We start from the raw sequence: 23,470 nt of genomic DNA, 5'->3' as shown, positions 1-23,470 counted from the left end.
CGCTATAATATAATAATCGGACCTTATAAAGGCCTATAAATTACTTACTAAGTAATACTCCTATAGTGCTAAGATTTAGAGGGGGCACCTATACTCTAAATTTCATAGCCTGAATTTTAAGGGCTATTAAGGGTCTTTAGAGGCCTTTAACGCTAATTTTAATAACTTCTTAGCTAGGCTAGCCTTAGCTAATATTATTATTACGCTTATCGATTAGGCTAATTAATACCTTAAAGCCCTAAAAGGGGTCTTTCTATAATAAGTAGAGCGCTAAAGGTTTAATATTAGGGTTAATAAGGCCTAAGGGGGCCCCCTAGGTCCCCTAAACCTTTAGTTTCTTATAATAAACCTTCTAAAGAAATAACGCGATACCACCTCTTTAGTAGCTAAAGCTATTAATTATAGGGCTAATAACGCCTAAAAGGATTAGAAATAAGGCTCTAAGAAGCCTAAAAAGAGCCTAAATCGGTCGGACTCTTAGAGCCTTAATAAAGGCTCTACCTCCCTTAAATAGCCTAAAGGGGAAGAGAATAAGCTTAATAAAGAGCTAAAGGGCTCTAAGGCTTTATTCCTTATAGGGGCTTACGACCTATCTATAAGGAACTTCCTTAAAGATATAGGCTCTTCTAGCGATAAAGAAGAGCCTTACGAGCCTATTAGCTTATAAGAGCTAGGCTTTCGGGTCCCCTCTAGGGCTAATAAGGGCCCTAAGTTCCCGAATCAAGCCCCTAAGTAACGAGATACCCTTCTATATAATATAGGCTCTATAAGCTATATCGTTAATAATAAGGCTTATTTCACAGCCTATAAGGCCTATAATAATACGGACTTTAAGGCCCTAGAAGTTATAATAGCAAGGGGCCTTATAACCCCTAAGGGGGTAGGCACTATTAAATTTAACGTCCTTATTAACAAAGACCCTATAACTTATAAGGCCCTAGTACTATAAGATATACTATATATCCCTATACTAAATACTAGTCTAGTTAGTGGAATTAAGCACTATACCTTAGGGGGAACGCTTATAAAGGAACGCTTATTTACCGCCGATAGGGCCTATTATAGCCTATTATACTTCGAATAGCACGGCTTCTTTTTTTAGCTTAAAGGCCTATAAACGCCTAAGCTTTTAGGGCCTTACCTTTACTATAGCTACCCGCTAAAGGTATAGATCCCCTATAAGGACCCTAAATAATATAGGGAATATATCCCTATTTCCCCTATAGACTTAGAGGCCTTAAGCCCTAATCTAGGTGAAACGCCTAGTATAGCGCTTAATTAACCGCCTGAATAAGGGCTTGATTTAGAGCCCTTAGTACCTAAGCCCCTTAAAGAGCCTAAATAAGGACCGAATATAGGCCCTCTAGCTCCTAATCTTACACAAGGGCTTATAGAGCCTAATCCCCTACTATAACCGCCGAAACAGCCTGCCGACTATAAGGAGCTACTTAAATTAGCGTACCTTTAGCACGCTAGGCTAGGGCACATAGGCCTAGGGCTTCTAAAAAAAACCGCTAAAGTTATAGAAGCTCTACCTAATTTTACGGCTATAAAGGCACCGGATTTCTATTACTAGGTGTTACGACCCAATATGCGACCGCATGCGCCGCCATGCGGCCCGCACGTGATATGACGCATAACCCACTCTTTTTCACCAGTCACTTTGGATCATCTACAAAACACCATGATCCGGATCATCGCACTTATCTCATGAGCCTTATGATCCACGGGTATCATTCGCTTCACACAATGATCCCCTTAGTATATAGGAAGCCTAGCTTCACCATAGTCAGTCTCTACCAGCTCCTTAGCTATTAATATAATTATCTACGTAAGATCCACTATCTCGTATATAGACTATGACCCGACCGCTCAAGTCAACGACATCCTAGTGTACTTAGTTCAAACCCGACTTCTATTCTATCTACCCGGTAGCTAGTCTAGACCCGAACGTTATATATTAATAGCTCTTGTTTAGTGCACTACCGTGTTAAGTACTTGAGCAATACGACACCATGGCCGATATAGAGAATAACAACGCTAGGGACCTTAGCGAGACGATTAAGCCTAAGTCACCTAGACCGTTCGATAGTAACCTAGGATAACTAAATAGGTTCTTAACTTAGCTTAAGATATACTATCGACTGTTCCCTACCAAGCTCGCCGATGACATAGATAAGATCCTTCACGTAGGAATATATCTCACTAGCACGGCCTTAGCGTAGTTCGAACCACGCATGAGGGATTTTATAGAGACTGCGGCCAACCTCTAAGACAACGAAACTCAAGCTATGTTCGCAAGCTTCGAAGGTTTCGAGAACACTATCAAGGACGTCTTCGGGAATATAGATAAGAACCGGGTCAACATTGAGACCCTACGAACCCTAAAGCAAACGGGATCTGCTACGGACTATGTATTAAAGTTTCGATAACTATCCAGCAGACTCGGATAGGACGACGAACCCCTTATAACCTACTTCTTTAATAGTCTAAAGTTAGAGGTCTAGGAGCAACTCTACGATAAAGATATACCTAAGTCCCTCACGGAGTATATCACGAACGCGATTAGGATCGACAACCGACTATACCTAAAGCGCAAGATATTAGGAAAAAGGAGGAATATAAATCAATCGTACCTAAACTTTAGAAATAATAGTAACGGAGGACGTCGCTACTATCTAAACTAAGGACGCCCCCGATAGTAGAATATAGCATGGGCATATACGACAAACCCAGGACCTATAGACCTAGACGCTATATAACGATAACTCGCCGCGATGAATAATAATAAGAAAAACTCAACCTGCCATAACTACGGCAAGCTAGGTTATTAGAAGCACGAATGCCGCTTACTAAAGAAAGGGCGAAGCCAGGGCTAGAGACTAGTGCCTAAAGGTAAGCCGAAGTAACTAAACATAACTAGGTCCGGCTACGATACGAAGTACCCAAGCTAGTCTAAGGTGCCATGCCCTAACTAAGCAGCTAATACGGAAAAAATGCCAAAGAAGGTTAACAAGCAACCTATGAACTAACCAGTGGCGCACGAAGCCCTATACTAGTTAGGATACTATGATAATAACTACTATGCCTATAAAAGCGGCAAGGAGGAATCGGGATAGTTTCTAAAAGCCCCGAAGGCAAGGACCCTTGCTATTATATAGAAAATCACTATAACCCCTAAGGATAGCGATAATTCAGGAAGCGATATAACCGATACCCTGGACTACGAAGAAGAACTACTATAAAAGAAAAGGATACTCGAGACTAACTTACTGCACGGACGAGCAACCCCACGAGAATAGATAAAAGCAGCGATAGATCGATACGACCCCCTGCCGCAAGGAGAAGACCTCTGGATGGTTATCCCCGCTTAGACACTAAACGGAGGTATTAACTAGGTAATAGACCGAAGAACGGTCTTAGGAGACGACCCACGTATACACCTAGATGCGCTAAAACACTACGAACTCTTATAGATCTCTTATATATACTACTTTTGTAGAATATATATACCTAACAAAAGAAGGTATTAAGTCTACCTAATTAGGGGACTAGCCACCCGCGTTATTAATGACCTATACGAAAAGCAGGAAGCGAAGTTCTACGAATATATACACGCAGAACCTAGCATAGGATATATAATACTAAGGCAGTTAGCAAAATACCCCGAAGCATGCGCACGAGACTAGAAAACGTGGCGCGGATGTTAGTCAGTGGACTATCCACGACACGCCAAGGTAAAGGTGTTCGATTAGCATAGAACCAGGGAACAAAAGGAGATAGAAGAGCTCCGGCGACACGAGAATGCCGCAAAGGCATTACTCGGCATTAAGATAGTTAAGAGCAAGGAATGCGCCTTAAGCTACGGACAAGGGTGCAAGGGATGCGAGAAGCACCCTAACGGCATAAGATTACCGTTCGACCCTACCGAATAAGCGGATCGAGACTATATTAGTAAAGGAAAGACAAACCACGAAAGATATCCCTCGACATACCCAGAGTCGTACGACAGCAGCTACGCATACGACCCTAAGGACAATAACATCGACATAGAATACTACCCGTCAAAAAACTATTAACGTCGCCTGTAGAAAGGGCACAGGACGACGAAGGAAACCCAAAGACCCTCTACTCCGTGGAGACAGACAGAGGACAGAAAACGGTTTTAGAAGTCTAGATCAACGGATATTACCTACGAGCACTATTAGATAGTAGGGCAATAGGCAACTATATCTCACCAGCAGTGGTTAACCGACACATGCTGCTATAGAATCACAAGACTCGGGCATATAAGCTTTTCAATATTAAAGGACAAAGTTTCGATTATAATAGTAGAACCATCGACCGCGAGACCGATTATCTCGACGCAACGATATAAGGATACTATAAGACAATCGTCTTCGATATTATGGACTTATATAAATACGATATAATACTAGGTCACCTATAGTTAACGAGAAGTAATCCGGTAGTCGATTAGCGCACTAGCTAGTTAGCGTGGATAGACACGATAACGCGACGATCACTATTTAACTAGAAAGAAGCGAATATTCGCGACGACTTAGCCTCTAAAGGATCTTCACCGAAGGACATAAGCGAGCCGAAGCAGGCAAAAGCCGTAGTACTAACCGAGAAGGCTATACAACCGGGTATACAATACAAACAAGGAAAACGAATCCTCGCCAATATTATATAAAAGATATTTAAAGCAAACCAAGCCTTATAAGAAGAAAGAAAAAAGAAACCTATGATAGAAGAAAAACGAATAAAGAATATACCGCTAGAATACCGAAAGTATAGCAGGTTATTCAAGGAAACCCTCGAAACGGGTATTCCGTAATATAGTCAGTGGGATCACGAAATCTATCTTAAAACTAGAACCTCGACCAAGTTCCACAAACTCTATAACCTTAACGAGAAGTAACTTAAAATATTACGAGAATATATCGACGAAATGCTTAAGAAAGGCTATATTCGAACCTCTACCTCGGAAGTAGGATATCCCGTTATATTCGTGCTAAAAAAGAATAGGAAGCTACGACTAGTCGTGGACTATCGGCAGCTTAACGATATTACGATTAAGGATAGGACACCCCTGCCGCTCATCAACGAGCTCAAGGATAGACTTCACGGCAAGAACTGGTTTACCGCTCTTGACCTAAAAGGAGCCTACAACCTAATCCGTATGAAGAAAGGAGACGAATAGAAGATAGCTTTTCGCACCAAGTTCGGTCTATTCGAGTATTTAGTAATGCTATTTAGCCTTACTAATACTCTAACTACCTTCCAGCGAATAATCAATAACGTACTCAGGGAGTACCTAGATATCTTCGTTATGGCATACCTAGACGATATTCTAATCTTCTCGGAAAACCTTAAAGAACACAAGAAACACGTCCACTGGGTACTAAAAATACTTTAAGATACGAACCTCTTAGTTAACCTAGAAAAGAGCGCGTTTTATATGCAAGAAACCGTCTTCCTCGGACACACGATCCGACCAAACGAAATCCTAATAGAACAAACAAAGATTAATATAGTTAAAGAATAGCCTATGCTAATAACGCTTAAGGAAGTATAAGCATTCGTAGGATTTACGAACTATTATCGACGCTTTATACGCGACTTTGCGAAAATCGCAGTACTACTCACGGGACTCACTAAGGGAAAAGGAGAATTTAAGTAGGAAACGGAGTAATAAAGGGTATTCGAAGGATTGCGAGACACCATACTATTAAATACAGTACTTATAACCTATAACCCCGAAAGACCACTCGAATTAGAAACAGACGCATCGGACTACGCCATAGGAGCGTAAATTAGTTAACGAGACGACGATAGTAACGTACGACTAATTACATTCTTCTCGAAGAAACTCCACGGCGCGGAACTAAACTACCCTATTTACGACAAGGAATTCCTAGTAATTATCGCAGCCGTTAAGGAATTCAGGCACTACATACTAGGGACGAAGTTCACCACTAAAGTTTATACCGATTACCAAAATATCTCCTACTTCGCGATAGCATAAGAACTTAGCGCACGATAAATAAGATACGCCGAATTCTTGGCCGATTACGATATTAAAATTATCTATCGGAAAGGTTCGGAGAATAGCAGAGTAGATATACTTAGCCGCCGACTAGACTACGACACCGAAGTACTAAAAGCCAAGGGCTAGATACTTCGACAAAATAACAAAGGAAACTACATATAAATAGCACTTAACCTTCTTATATTCAGAGTAGAAGCAGATACCATATACTACGACAAAATATTAGAATAGGTATTAAAATATGAAAAAGAAATACCTAACGACTACGCGACAGAAATAGGAAAAGGACCCACCAGGAATGGACTGCTCTGGATACCACCGCCGCTACGCGATGAAATCTTGATTAATATTCATGCGTATCCCACGGTAGGATATCAAGGAGTTAGAAAGACTCTTAAACGAATACGACGAACGTACGACTACTAAGGAATCAAGGCAGACGTCGCACGCATCGTTAGATAATGTGAAGATTATGCGCGCAGCAAGGCTACACGGCACAAGCCATACGGAGAATTAAAGCCACTACTAGTGCCTTTAAAGCCATAGGAATCGATAGCCTTCGATCATATTACGAAGCTACCTAAATCCAAGGAACCAGGATCTAACGTCGAATACGATAGTATATTCGTTATCACGGACCGGATAAGCAAATTCGGATATTTCCTACTATACTAAGAAGCAACGGATATAGAAACACTCGCATATACAATACTCAAACACATCGTGGCCAACCACGGCCTTCCGGAAGAAATCATTTCGGATCGAGGAACGACATTTACCTCGAAGTTTTAGTAAGCATTGATAGCTCAGCTTAGGACCAAACATAAGCTTAGCACAACTTACCACCTATAAACGGATAGATAGATAGAAAGATTAAATCAGATATTAGAATAGTACTTATAGTGCTATATTAACTATGAATAGGATGATTAGGTCTCGAAGTTACCACTCGCCTAACTCGCCTATAACAGCGCACCTACGGAATTAACTAAAATCTCACTATTCTACGCGAACTACGGATACGAACCCGAGTTCGGTAACAAAACACTAAGGGATAGACCTCTTGCTGAAAAAGCTATGCTTGAAGTAGATCAATTACGCTCACTATATGAACACATAAAGAAATAGCTCGAATTCGTACGTACACGAATGTCGAAGTACTATAATTAGAAAAGATCGAAGGGACCGATCTTTCGGAGGGGAGATATAGTCTACCTACTACGCAAAAATTTCATAATAACTCGACCTTTACCGAAGCTCGATCATAAAAAACTTAGACTATTTAAAATTAACGAAGTTATCTTAGATACTAACTACAAACTTTTACTACCCCTAAGTATAAGGATACACTTAGTTTTTTATATTTTACTACTCGAAAAGGCACCGCAAAACGCAAAAACAAACTACGAACTAGAAGTTCTTAAAGAACTCTACGAACCAAAACGAATCCTCGATAAATAAATAATTAACGGAGAAGTTAAGTACTTGGTTAAATGGAAGGGCTATGCGAACAGCGAAAATACATAGGAACCACCTAAACACCTAACGAACTACTAGGATAAGGTCCGCCGTTTCTATCGCTCTAACCCGACGCCTAGGCATACTATAAGGCAGACATAGTAAAATCCTCCATAAACAAGGGCTCCGGGGGACCACTGCCAAAACACTCCTCCTAATTTTCTATGAAATCTAGAGTCACTAGACCATCTATCGAAGAACGAGCTACGAAATTACTAGATATAGAGGCATCCGATTAGCGAGTACTCTCACGCTCGGCCTCCTCACGCTCGACACGCTCCAGTTCCTCCACACTATCGATACCACAAGACACGGCTCGCATTATCTTTTTAAACCATAATTTCTTTTGTTTTCGAAGACGCTCTACCTTAGCGTCTATCACACGACGAGCTTCCTCCGCCTTTTCTAATTTAGATTCGAAGCGGGTGTGTTACGTAGTAATTCGACGTAATTACTATGGCGAAAGCGCTTTAATATCGCAATAAGAAAGGTTAAGACGGACGCACTTAAAACAGCGCGAAGAATCCTCCTCGGAAGTAATGTATTTGCGATCGTTCTTTTCGTAAGTAGAATAAGTATTCTTTATTTTTATGGAATTTAGGAACACGACCTCGAGAAGAGCGTCACGTTATTCGGTTTTTTAGGAACGAAAGTTGCGATTTTTCGTAACGCGGTCTGGTATTTTGATTAGTATACCGTAGGAAGAAGGAGTAAGAAGTAAGGAACGTATATCACGGGAACTAATACGGTTTTGAGATCTTAGGATAAGATCCTGGGAGAGGAGATATTATATTACGACCTAACATACGACCGCATACGCCGCTATACGGCCCGTACGTGATATAACGTATAACCCACTCTTTTTCACCAGTCACTTTAGATTATCTATAAAACACTATGATCCGGATCATCGCACTTATCTTATAAGCCTTATGATCCACGGGTATTATTCGCTTCACATAATGATCCCCTTAGTATATAGGAAGCCTAGCTTCACTATAGTCAGTCTCTACTAGCTCCTTAGCTATCAATATAATTGTCTACGTAAGATCCACTATCTCGCACATAGACTGTGACCCGACCGCTCAAGTCAACGATATCCTAGTGTACTTAGTTCAAACCCGACTTCTATTCTATCTACCCGGTAGCTAGTCTAGACCCGAACGTCACACTAGGCCTATATAAGGGCTAAGGCAACTAGGGCGCCCTCTAAAGACCCTATTCCGGACCCACCTAGAGCGCTAGACCGCTTAGAAAGGGATACCTTTAAAATTAAGCCTATGCCCTATAACCGGAGGCCTATTTATTTACTATTAATAGACCGAAAAACACGCTATTACTAGGTCTCTAACCTCCTTAATAAGGAAGGAAAGACCCTATCTACGGCGATTATAAGCTTCTTCCGGCACCTTAAAAATACCTATAATAAGTATTCTTTAGAGCTTTACTTCGACAGAGGCACTAAAATTATAAGGGACTTATAAGCCTAGCTCGCTAGCAAAGGTACTACCTTTAATATATCGAGCCCCTATATTTACGAATAAAACGGCCTAGCCGAACAGTCTATAAAGGTATTATTAGACCGGCTACGCGCTATATTTTAGGGGTTATAGCTACCCCTATACCTATAGAACTTTATTCTACCCGCTATTTTAGGCCTTATTAATTATACTATAATAAGTAATAAGGAAAAAACGCTTAAATAGCTATTTCTAGAAGACCTAGAGCCTTCTAAAGCTTATAGCCTAAACTTTCAGGCTCTTAGGGCTATCGGAGCTAACTATAAGGTTCTAATACCCCCTAAATAACGCGTTAAGGGCGTTAAATTAGCCCCTAGAACGCTACCCGGTAAAGTACTAGCTATACTAAGTAAGAATACCTGTTAAGTCTATCTTCTTTCTAGAAAGCTAGTTACGAAGACTAGTTTTCTAATTATAAAGGAGAATATAAGGGCTAGTATAAGGGACCTAGTCCCTTATCCCTCTATAATAGACTCTTCTTTAGAGGGGGAAAATAGCTTAGTAAGTCTAAAGGATAAAGAAGAGTCCTTTTTAGAGCCTCTAGGCCCTTTACCTTTAGGGCCCTTATAGCGTTCCTTCTTACCGGAATAACGCCCGGCTATAATAGCTATAGCGCCTATAGCGGCTATAGCGCCTATGCCTATAATACCTATAACGCCTCTAGTATAACTTATAAAGGCTATAGCGCTAAATAAAGCCACTGATTTAATAGATCTATCCTTACGGGCCCTTATTTATAGGGCTAAAGAAGAAGCTTAAGCTATTATAGCGCCGGCCTCTTCGCAATAAGCGCTAAAGAGCCCTTATAAGGATAAGTAACTATAGGCTATCTTTACTAAATTCCAGTAGCTTCTACTAGCTAATACCTTTAAATTCGTGCCCTATAGCGATATTCCTAGGGGCCGAAAGGTACTAAAAAATAAGCTAGTCTTAAAGGTTAAGTATTACGACCTAATATACGGCTACTAATATATATCACGTAGGACCTATAATTTCGTCGTACGAACTTATTTATATTCTTTATATAGTAAAGTATAAAGCGGCACGCCGGCCGCCTAAATAAGCGATATTCGTACGAATGTTATTCGCACGAATACCGGTCGCGCGAATCCTATTCGCACGACTAAGGACTTATTATTTTATACTAATTACTATAGATTATCTACGAAATACTATAATCCGGATTATCGTACTTATCTTATAAGCCTTATAATCCGCGAGTATTATTCGCTTTATATAATAATCCTCTTAGTATATAGGAAGCCTAGCTTTATTATAGTTAGTTTTTACTAGCTCCTTAGCTATTAATATAATTATTTACGTAAGATCTACTATCTCGTATATAAACTATAACACGACCGCTTAAGTTAACGATATCCTAGTATACTTAGTTTATAAACCGACCTTAGATCTACCTACCCTATAGCTAGTCTAACCTAACTATTATATATTAATAGCTCTTATTTAGTATATTACTATATCGAGTACTTAAATAATACGATACTATAGCTAATATTTAATAATACCGAGACTTAGGAGAAATTATTAAGCCTAAGAACCCCGGACTATATACTAGCGCCGGAGGTAAACTCTAAGGTTTCCTTACTTAACTTAAAACTTACTACCGACTATTCCTTACCTAATTTAATAATAACTATAATAAGGTCCTTTACGCGGGAATATACCTCGGAAGCATAGCCCTCGATTAGTTCGAACCTATTATAAAAGATTACTTAATAAACGATCCGGTAAATAGAGATACTAAGATAATCGCTATCTTCGCGACCTTCTAGGGATTCGAAGATATACTTAAGGTAGTTTTTAGGAATACCGACGAGTCTCGGGCGGCTATTAAGAAACTCTAGAACTTAAAATAAAAAGGATCTATATCGGATTATACGGCTACTTTCTAGTAAATCTTAAGTAAGCTAGATTAGGATAACGAACCCCTTATAACGACCTTTTATAATAGCCTTAAGGAAGAAGTTAAGGATAAACTCTATAAAGATAATCTACTAGAGAACCTATCGGACTATATTACTACTACTATTAGAATCGATAACCGATAATATACCCGATATAGATAGAAGTAAGGTAATCGTTCTAGCTAGAATTATAGTTCGTCCTATATCTTATATAACCCTAACCGAGGACGCGGCGGATACTATACTAACTAAGGACGGACCCGTTAAAATACCGTATAAGTATATATAATAAATCTAGGCCCTATAGATCTAGACGCTATATAACGATAAATTACGGCGATAGATAATAAGAAGAACCTTACTTACTATAACTATAGTAAGAAGGGATACTTTACGCGCGAATGCTATTCTCTAAAGAAGGAATAAAGCTAGGGCTAGAAACTAGTCCCTAAAGGTAAGTATAAATAGCTAAATATAACTAAGTCTAGATACGATATTAGCCCCTTATAGAATAAGGTAATTTCTAAGGAGAAAGAACGATAGAAGTTCCTTAAAGAAATAAGGAAGGCCGGAGAAGAAATAAGAAAATAATTAATACCTTACGAAGCGTTATACTAGTTAGGATACTATAACGATAGTTACCTAACCTATCGGGATAGTAAGGAAAACTTAGGATAGTTCCTTAAGGTATTACGCGGGTCTCGCGTTTTAGCTATAATATATAAAGTTACTATATATAACGTTCGGGTTAGACTAGCTATAGGGTAGGTAGATCTAAAGTCGGTTTATAAACTAAGTATACTAGGATATCGTTAACTTAAGCGGTCGGGTTATAATCTATATACGAGATAGTAGATCTTACGTAAATAATTATATTAATAGCTAAGGAGCTAATAAAGACTAACTATAGTAAAGCTAGCCTTCCTATATACTAAGTAAATATTATATAGTCGACGATAGTCGACTATCGTCTACGAGCGCTTTTATAGCGTAGTCGACTATAATCGCTAGTCGCTTATAATCGTTTATTCTATATAGTATATAGGTAACGTATAATAAGAGGAAAAAAGCAGGGGGCACGTAAGAGGCGTATATAGTCGTATATCGGGTCGTAATATAATATCTCCCCTTCCGAGATTCTATCCTAGAATTAGCTAAAACCCGTTAGTTATTCCTTATAAGTTATATTCGGTAACTTCTTCCTTTTATTATACCTAACTATATATAGAAATATCTATCTTCTTATAAGAAAACTAACGACTTATATCGCGCTATCCTAATTAAAGCTATTTATCTTAATAGTTCTAAGAGCGAGATACCTTATACTTATTATTATCGCGCTAAACGCGTTTATTATATAAGTAGTAATTCCTATCGTTATATATCGTATATCGAAATAAAGAAGACTTATAATAGTACTAGCGTAGTATCGTACCGTAAGTACTATATATATTTTTCGTATATATACTAACCTATATCTTAGTAACGCGTATAGTATTTAAGTAGAAATAAGTAAAAGCGGATTTAGAAAAATCCGAGAGGGAGCTCTAAGAGGCTCTAAGGCGTGTTTAATATCTTCGTCGCTAACGAGAATTACTTCGAAATCGGACCTCGGAGTTAGTATCTCGTAGTATATATAAGTTAGATAAGGAGGATAGGGTGCGTTCTTAGGAAGAGGCTATTCTTAAGGAGTAATAAGTAATTAAGCGTACTTAGGAGTTAGGTACGTTTAGGGTTATCGATTAAAGCGTAATACCCGATATATTTCCCTTTAATAATACTATCGTAATAAGTAGCGGTAATTCTTAAGGTATTTAACGGGTTCTTATATATTCTCGCTACTTATATAGCCTTTCTATTTAATAAAGTATTTAACTTCTCCGTTTATTATTTATTTATCGATAATTCGTTCTAGTTCGTAGAGTTCTTTAAGGACTTCTAGTTCGTAATTTATTTCTATATTTTATAGTGCTTTTTCGAGTAATAAGATATAAAAAACTAGATATATTCTTATACTTAAGGGTAGCGAAAGCTTATAATTAGTATCTAAGATAACCTCGTCGATTTTAAATAGTCTAAGTTTTTTATAGTCGAGCTTTAGTAAAGGTCGAGTTATTATAAAATTTTTATATAGTAAGTAAACTATATCTCCCCTCCGAAAGATCGGTCCCTTCGATTTTTTCTTATTATAGTATTTTAATATTCGTATATATATAAATTCGAGCTATCTTTTTATATATTTATATAGTAAGTATAGTTAGTTTGCTTTAAGTATTACTTTTTTAATAAGAGGTCTATCCCTTAGTATTTTATTATTAAACTTAGGTTCGTATCTATAGTTCGCGTAAAATAATAAGATCTTAGTTAATTCCGTAGGTATATTATTATAAGCGAGTTAGGCGAGTAGTAACTTCGAGACCTAATCGTTTTATTTATAATTAATATAGTACCGTAGGTATTATTCTAGCGTCTAGTTTAATCTCTCTGTCTATCTATCTATCTAGGGATAGTAAGCTATACTAAGCTTATACTTAGTTCCGAGCTAAGCTATTAGAGCTTACTAGAACTTCGAGGTAAATATCGTTCCTCGATCCGAAATAATTTCTTCCGGAAGGCCGTAGTTAGCTACGATATATTTAAGTACTATATATACGAGTATTTCTATATCTATTGCTTCTTAGTATAGTAAGAAATATACGAATTTACTTATTCGGTCTATAATAACGAATATATTATTATATTCGATATTAAATCCTAGTTTTTTTAATTTAGGTAGCTTCGTAATATAATCGAAGGCTATTAATTCCTATAGTCTTAAAAGTACTAATAATAGCTTTAGTTCTCTATTTAGTTTATACTAAGTAGCCTTATTATATATATAATTTTCGTATTATCCGACGATATATATAACGTTTACTTTAATTCCTTAATAATCGTATATTCGTTATATTCTCTTAAGAGTCTTCCTAACTCTTTAATATCCTACCGTAGGGTACGTATAAATATTAATTAAGATTTTATCGCGTATTAGTAATAGTATCTAGAGTCGTCTATTCTTAATAAGTCCTTTCCTTATTTCTATCGTATAGTCGTTAAGTATTTCTTTTCCGTATTTAAATATTTATTCTAGTATTTTATCGTAGTATATAATATCTACTTCGACTTTATATATAAGGAGGTTAAGTATTATTTATATATAGTTCCCTTCGTTATTTTACTAAAGTATCTAGCCCTTTGCTTTTAATACTTCGGTATTATAATTTAGTCGGCGACTAAGTATATCTACTCTATTATTTTCCGATCCCTTCCGATAAATAATCTTAATATTATATTCGGCTAGGAATTTAGCGTATTATACTTATCGTAAGCTAAGTTCTTATATCGTAGTAAAGTAAGAGATATTCTAGTAATCGGTATAAACCTTAGTCCTAAATTTCGTCCCTAGTATATAATACTTAAATTCCTTAATAATAGCGATAATTACTAAGAATTCCTTATCGTAGATAGGATAGTTTAATTCTACGCTATAGAGTTTTTTCGAGAAAAAGGCGATTAATCGTAGGTTATTATTATCGTCTCGTTAACTAATCTACGCTCCTATAGCGTAGTCCGATACGTCTATTTCTAATTCGAGTGGTTTTTCGGGGTCGTAAGTTATAAGTATAGTATTAGATATTATACTATCTTATAATATCTCGAAAGCTTTCTTTTATTCTTCTCCGAACTAAAACTCTTTCTTACTCTTCGTGAGTTTTATAAGTAGCGCTACGATTTTCGCGAAATCGCGTATAAAGCGCCGATAGTAGTTTACGAATCCCACGAATACTTATACTTCCTTAAGATTATTTTCTAGTAAAGGCTATTCTCTAACTATATTAATCTTTACTTATTCTATTAGGATTTTATTTAGTTTAATTATATATCTAAGAAAAATAGTTTCTTATATATAAAACGCGTACTTTTCTAGGTTAACTAAGAAATTCGTATCTTAAAGTATTTTTAGTACCTAATAAACGTATTCCTTATATTCTTTAAGGTTTTCCGAGAAGATTAGGATATCGTCTAGATATACTATAACGAAGATATCTAAGTATTCCCTAAGTATATTATTAATTATTTATTAGAAGGTAGCTAGAGTATTAATAAGGCCGAATAGTATTACTTAATACTCGAATAAACCGAACTTAGTATAGAAAGCTATTTTCTATTCGTCTCCTTTCTTTATATAGATTAAGTTATAGGCTCCTTTTAGGTTAAGAGCGGTAAACTAATTCTTACCGTGAAATCTATCTTTAAGCTCGTTAATAAGTAGTAGGGGTATCCTATCCTTAATCGTAATATTATTAAGCTACCGATAGTCTACGACTAATCGTAGCTTCTTATTTTTCTTTAGCACGAATATAATAGGATATCTTACTTCCGAGGTAAAGGTTCGAATATAGCCTTTCTTAAGTATTTCGTCGATATATTCTTATAATATCTTAAGTTATTTTTAGTTAAGGTTATAGAGTTTATAGAACTTAGTTAAGGTTCTAGTTTTAAGATAGATTTCGTGATCTTATTAATTATATTAGGGAATACCCGTTTCGAGGGTTTCTTTAAATAACTTATTATACTTCTTATATTCTTAAGGTATATTTTTTATTTATTCTTCTTCTATTATAGGTTTTTTTTTCTTTTCTTCTTATAGGGCTTAGTTTACTTTAAATATCTTTTATATAATATTAGCGATAATTCGTTTTCCTTATTTATATCGTATACCCGGTTATAAAGCCTTCTCGGTTAATACTATAGCTTTTACTTACTTTAGCTTACTTATATCTTCTTATAAAGATACTCTAGAGGCTAAGTCGTTACGAATATTCGCTTTCTTCTAGTTAAATAATAATTATCGCGTTATCGTATCTATCTACGCTAACTAGCTAGTGCGCTAATCGATTACCGGATTACTTTTCGTTAACTATAGGTAACCTAGTATTATATCGTATCTATATAAGTTTATAACGTCGAAGACGATTATTTTATAATATCCTTATATCGTTACGTCGAGATAATCGGTCTCGCGGTCGATAGTTCTATTATTATAATCGAAGCTTTATCCTTCGATATTAAAAAGCTTATATAATCGAGCCTTATAATTCTATAATAGTATATATCGGTTAACTACCGCTAGTAAGATATAATTTCCTATTGCCTTACTATCTAATAATACTCGTAGGTAATATCCGTTAATCTAGATTTCTAAAACTATTTTCTATCCTCCGCCTATCTCTATAGAGTAAAGGGTCTTTAGGTTTTCCTCGTTATCCTATACCCTATTTATAGGCGATATTAATAGTTTTTTAACGGGTAGTATTCTATATCGGTAGTATTATTCTTAGGGTCGTATATATAGCTATTACTATACGACTCTAGGTATATCGAGGGGTATTATTTCCCTTCCTCTTCGTACGGGTAGTATACGCACCTATAGTAATAGACTCCGTAGTCTAATATATATCTTTCGTAATACCTAGATATAATATATTACGTATAGGCCTTTCCTTACGGAATAAGGTATTCCCGTGCTCCGATCCTATATTATAAGTATAATATTTCCTTCGCTTTAGTATATCTTTCGCGGTTTATTTTACCTTAGTTAATATAGTCTCGATCTGCTTATTTAATAAGGTCGAATAATAATCTTATACCGTTAGGGTATTTCTTATATCCTTTATATCCTTATCTATAGCTTAAGGCGTACTCCTTGCTCTTAACTATCTTAATACTAAGTAATACTTTTATAGTATTCTCGTATCGCCGGAGCTCTTCTATCTCTTTTTATTCCTTAGTCCTATATTAATTAAATATCTTTACCTTAGTATATCGTAGATAGTTTACTAACTAGTATCTATACTATATCTTTTAGTCTTATATATATACTTCGGGGTATTTTACTAACTACCTTAATATTATATATCCTATGCTAGGTTCTATATATATATACTTATAAAACTCTGCTTTATATTTTTTATATAAGTTATTAATAATACGAGTAGCTAGTCCCTTAATTAGGTAAACTTAATACCTTCCTTTATTAAGTATATATACTTTATAAAAGTAATATATATAAGAAATCTATAAGAGTTTATAGTATTTTAGTATATCTAGGTATATATATAGGTCGTCTCCTAAGACTATTCTTTAGTCTATTACTTAATTAATTCCTTTATTTAGCGTCTAAGCGGGGATAACTATCTAGAGATCTTCCTTTTATAATAGCGGGTCGTACCGATTTATCGCTACCTTTATCTATTCTTATAAGGTTACTCGTCTATATAGTAAGTTAGTTTCGAGTATTCGTTTCTTTTATAAGAGCTCTTCGTCGCTATCTATAGAGTTAGTATCGGATAATTCTTTATTTATATTATCCGGGTACTACCCTAGTCTTATAATAACTTTACGTATTATAGCTAGAACGCGAGACCCGCGTAATACCTTAAAGAACTATCCTAAGTTTTCCTTACTATCCCGATAGGTTAGGTAACTATTATTATAGCACCCTAACTAATATAACGCTTCGTAAGGTATTAATTACTTTCTTATTTCTTCTCCGGCCTTCTTTATTTCTTCGAGGAATTTCTATTATTCTTTCTCCCTAAAGGATATTATATTTTACGGGGGGCTAATATTATATCCGGACTTAGTTATATTTAGCTACTTATACTTCCCTTTAAGGACTAGTTTCTAGCCCTAGCTTTATTCCTTCTTTAGGGAATAATATTCGCGCGTAAAGTATCCTTTCTTACCGTAGTTATAGTAAGTAAGGTTCTTTTTATCTATCGCGGCGAGCTTTCGTTCTATCGCGTCGAGATTTATTAGTCCTATATAGGTTCCGCCGAGAGCTATACTCTAGTAGAATTAAGGTCGTCCTATATTAAGATAGATTCGGTTTTTATTATTACGATCGCGGTTTAAGGTATTAGTAAAGTACTATCCTTTCTTCTCGCGTTATTATTCGAATTATCGGTTATCGATCTTAACGGCTATCGCGATATAGCTCGCGAGGGTAGCGGGTCGGTCTTCCTTATATAGCTCGTCCTTAACCTCGTCCTTAAGACCTCGGTAGAAAGAGGCTATCTTATCTCCTTTACTCTTAGTAGTTCTAGACGCGATTTAAGTAAATAAGGCGCTATAATCTAAGGCTAACCTTTTCTATTTTAACGCCTCTAGCTAGTTCTTAGCTAGGCGTTCTTCGTTAATAGTCCCGAAAGTTACTTTTAATATTTCTTTAAAGTTATTATAGTATGCGAAGATATTTTTCGTTTTTTATTTTCGGTATTAGTAGATATTAGTTATAAAGTCCTTAAGAGTAAGTTCGAACTATATAAGAGCGGCTCTTAATAAATATCCTACCGCGTAGCGTACTTTATCTTCTTCTATACGAAGGATAGATAGGAAGTACTATTAATAGGCTCTAACCTAAGTTAGGAACCCTTAAAGGTCCTTAGTTATACTATTAAATAGTCTTAGTTAGCGTGGCTTTATAATCTCTCCTAGGTCCTTACCGGTAGCCTATCGAATAGTATTATTATTTATATTATTTATCTCGTTTCTTAGCTAAGCGGCCTATTATTATTATAAGGTTATTCTTTCGTAGAAAGAATAATAAGCTTCGTCGTACTATTACTTATCGCGGGCCTATATATTAAGGACTTATTATAATTACCCTTATAACTCTTAGATCTACCCCTTAAGGATCTTTATATCCTTATCGTCGGACTCGTCTAAGTCTAAGTCTATAGACTAAGCTATCTAAGAAGTCTCGGTATACTTAACTATAGCCTTACCCTTATCGGTAGACTTAGGGGTTATCTTAGAGGATTCGCTAGCTATAGTATTATATTACTTAAGTACCTTAATATAGTAGTATATTAAATAAGAGCTATTAATATATAACGTTCGGGTTAGACTAGCTATAGGGTAGGTAAATCTAAAGTCGGTTTATAAACTAAGTATACTAGGATATTATTAACTTAAGCGGTCGGGTTATAGTCTATATATAAGATAGTAGATCTTATATAGATAATTATATTAATAGCTAAGGAGCTAGTAGAGACTAATTATAGTAAAGCTAGGCTTCTTATATATTAAGTAAATATTATATAGTCGACGATAGTCGACTATCGTCTACGAGCGCCTTTATAGCATAGTCGACTATAGTCGTTAGTCGCTTATAGTCGTCTATTTTACGTAGTATACGGGTAATGTATAATAAGAGGCAAAAAGCAAAGGGCACGTAAGAGGCATATATAGTCGTATATCGGGTCGTAATACTATAGGACTAAGGTAGTACCCGGACGATATAGATAAAGAATTATCCGATACTAACTCTATAGATAGCGATAAAGAGCTCTTATAAAAGAAATAAATACTTAAGACTAACTTATTATATAGACGAGTAACCTTATAAAAATAAATAAAAGTAGCGATAGATCGGTACGACCCTCTATTATAAAGGGAAGATCTCTAGATAGTTATCCCCGCTTAAATATTAAATAAAAGAATTAATTAAGTAATAGACCGAAGGATAGTCCTAGGAAACGACCTATATATATATCTAGATATACTAAAATACTACGAATTTTTATAGGTCTCTTATATATACTATTTCTATAAGATCTATATACTTAATAAAGGAAGGTATTAAGTTTACTTAATTAAGGGACTAGCTACTTATATTATTAACGACTTATACGAAAAATATAAAGTAGAGTTCTACGAGTATATATATATAGAACCTAGCATAGGATATATAATACTAAGGTAGTTAGTAAAATACCCCGAAGTATACGTACGGGATTAAAAGATATAGCGTAGATACTAATTAGTAAACTATCTACGATACGCTAAGGTAAAGGTATTTAATTAGTATAGGGCTAGAGAATAAAAAAAGATAGAAGAACTCCGACGCTATAAGATAGTAATAAAAACGCTACTCGATATTAAAATAATTAAGAATAAGGAATACGCCTTAAGTTATAGGTAAGGTTATAAGGGATATAAGAAGTACCCTAACGGTATAAGATTACTATTTAACCTTACCGAATAAGCGGATCGAGATTATATTAATTAAGGCGAGATAAACCGCGAAAGATATACTAGAGTAAAGGAAACGCTATACCTATACTATAGGATCGGAGCACGGGAATACTTTATTCCATAAGGAAAGGCATATATATAGTATATTATATATAAGTATTATAAAAGGTATATATTAGACTACGGAGTCTATTACTACGGGTATATATATTACTTATACGAAGAGGAAGGAAAATAATACCCCTCGATATACCTAGAGTTATACGATAATAGCTATATATACGACCCTAAGGATAATAATATTAATATAGAATATTACCCGTTAAAAAACTATTAATATCGCTTATAAAAAGGGTATAAGACGATAAAGAAAACCTAAAGACCCTTTACTCCGTAGAGATAGATAGAGGATAGAAAATAGTTTTAGAAGTCTAGATTAATAAATATTACCTATAAGTATTATTAGATAGTAAGGTAATAAGAAACTATATCTTACTAGCGGTAGTTAACCGATATACGCTACTATAGAATTATAAGGCTTAATTATATAAGCTTTTTAATATCGAAGGATAAAGCTTCGATTATAATAGTAAAACTATCGACCGCGAGACCGATTATCTTAACGCGACGATATAAGGATATTATAAAATAATTATCTTCGATATTATAAACTTATATAAATACGATATAATACTAGGTTACTTATAGTTAACGAGAAATAATCTAGTAGTCGATTAGTATATTAGCTAGTTAGCGTAGATAGATATAGTAACGCGATAATTATTATTTAACTAAAAAAAAAGCGAATATTCGTAACGACTTAGCCTCTAGAGTACCTTTATAGAAAGATATAAGCGAGCCGAAGTAAGCAAAAGCTATAGTATTAACCGAGAAGGCTTTATAACCGGGTATATAATATAAATAAAGAAAACAAATTATCGCTAATATTATATAAAAGATATTCGAAGTAAACTAAGCCTTATAAGAAGAAAAAAAAAAGAAACCTATAATAGAAAAAGAATAAATAAAGAATATACCTCTAGAATACCGAAAATATAGTAGGTTATTTAAAGAAACCCTCGAAACGGGTATTCCCTAATATAGTTAATAAGATTACGAAATCTATCTTAAAACCAGAACCTTAACTAAGTTCTATAAACTCTATAACCTTAACTAAAAGTAACTTAAGATATTATAAGAATATATCGACGAAATACTTAAAAAAAGCTATATTCGAACCTTTACCTCGGAAGTAAGATATCCCGTTATATTTATACTAAAGAAAAATAAGAAGCTATAATTAATCGTAGATTATCGATAGCTTAATAATATTACGATTAAAGATAGGATACCCTTACCGCTTATTAACGAGCTTAAGGATAAACTTTATAGTAAGAACTAGTTTATTACTCTTAACTTAAAAAGAGCCTATAACTTAATCTATATAAAGAAAGGAGACGAATAGAAAATAGCTTTCTATACTAAGTTCGGTTTATTCGAGTATTAAGTAATACTATTCGGCCTTATTAATACTCTAGCTACCTTCTAATAAATAATTAATAATATACTTAGGGAGTACTTAGATATCTTCGTTATAGTATATCTAGATAATATCTTAATTTTCTCGAAGAACCTTAAAGAATATAAGGAATATATTTATTAAGTACTAAAAATACTTTAAGATATAAACCTCTTAATTAACCTAGAAAAATATATATTTTATATATAAGAAACTATCTTCCTCGGATATACGATCTAATTAAACGAAATCCTAATAAAATAAGTAAAGATTAATATAATTAAAGAATAGCCTATGCCGATAACGCTTAAAGAAGTATAAGTATTCGTGGGATTTACGAATTATTATTAATACTTTATATATAACTTTACGAAAATTATAGTACTACTTATAGGACTTACTAAGGGAAAGGGAGAATTTAAGTAAGAAATAAAGTAATAAAAGGTATTCAAAGGATTACGAGATACTATATTATTAAATATAATATTTATAACCTACGACCCCGAAAGATTACTCGAATTAGAAATAAATATATCGGACTACGCTATAGGAGTATAAATTAATTAACGAGATAATAAAGGTAATATACGACTAATTATATTCTTCTTAAAGAAGCTCTACGACGCGGAACTAAACTACCTTATTTACGATAAGGAATTTCTAATAATTATTATAGCTATTAAGGAATTTAAGCACTATATACTAAGAACGAAGTTTAGGACTAAGGTTTATATTAATTACTAAAATATCTCTTACTTTACTACGATATAAGAACTTAGCTTATAATAAGTACGATACGCTAAATTCCTAGCCGAATATAATATTAAGATTATCTATCGAAAAAGATTAGAAAATAATAAAGTAAACGCGCTTAGCCGCTAACTAGACTACGATACTAAAGTACTAAAGGCTAAGGGCTAGATACTTTAATAAAATAACGAAGGAGGCTACGTATAAATAGTACTTAACTTTCTTATATTTAGAGTCGAAGTAAATACTATATACTACGATAAAATACTAGATTAAGTATCTAAATATAGAAAAGAAATACCTAATAATTATATAATAGAAATAAGAAAAGGACTTACTAAGAACGGATTATTCTAGATACTACCGCCGCTACGCGATAAAATCTTAATTAATATTTATATATACCTTATAATAGGATACTAAGGAGTTAGAAAGACTCTTAAATAAATATAACGAATATACGATTACTAAGGAATTAAGGTAGACGTTATATATATCGTCGGACAATACGAAGATTATACGCGTAATAAGGCTATATAGTATAGATTATATAGAGAACTAAAGCTATTACCCGTGCCTTTAAGACTATAGGAATTAATAGCCTTCGATTATATTACGAAGCTACCTAAATTAAAAAAACTAGGATTTAATATCGAATATAATAATATAATCATTATCACGGACCGAATAAGTAAATTTAGATATTTCTTACTATACTAAGAAGTAATAGATATAAAGATACTTATATATATAATACTTAAATATATCGTAGCTAACCACGGCCTTCTAGAAGAAATTATTTCGGATCGAGGGATAATATTTACCTCGAAATTCTAATAAGCCTTAATAACTTAACTCGGAACGAAGTATAAACTTAATATAGCTTACTACCCTTAGATAGATAGATAGATAGAAAGGTTAAACTAGATACTAGAATAGTACTTATGATACTATATTAACTATAAATAAGATAATTAAGTCTCGAAGTTATTACTCGCCTAACTCGCCTATAATAGCATACCTATAGAATTAACTTAAATCTTACTATTCTACGCGAACTACGGATATAAACCTAAGTTCGGTAGTAAGGTATTAAGGGATA

The sequence above is a fragment of the Emericellopsis atlantica genome, assembly GCF_019669845.1.
Source record: "Emericellopsis atlantica unplaced genomic scaffold F5Z01scaffold_32, whole genome shotgun sequence".
Taxonomy (NCBI): Eukaryota; Fungi; Ascomycota; class Sordariomycetes; order Hypocreales; family Bionectriaceae; genus Emericellopsis; species Emericellopsis atlantica.
Note: the sequence above shows the minus strand (reverse complement) of the source record.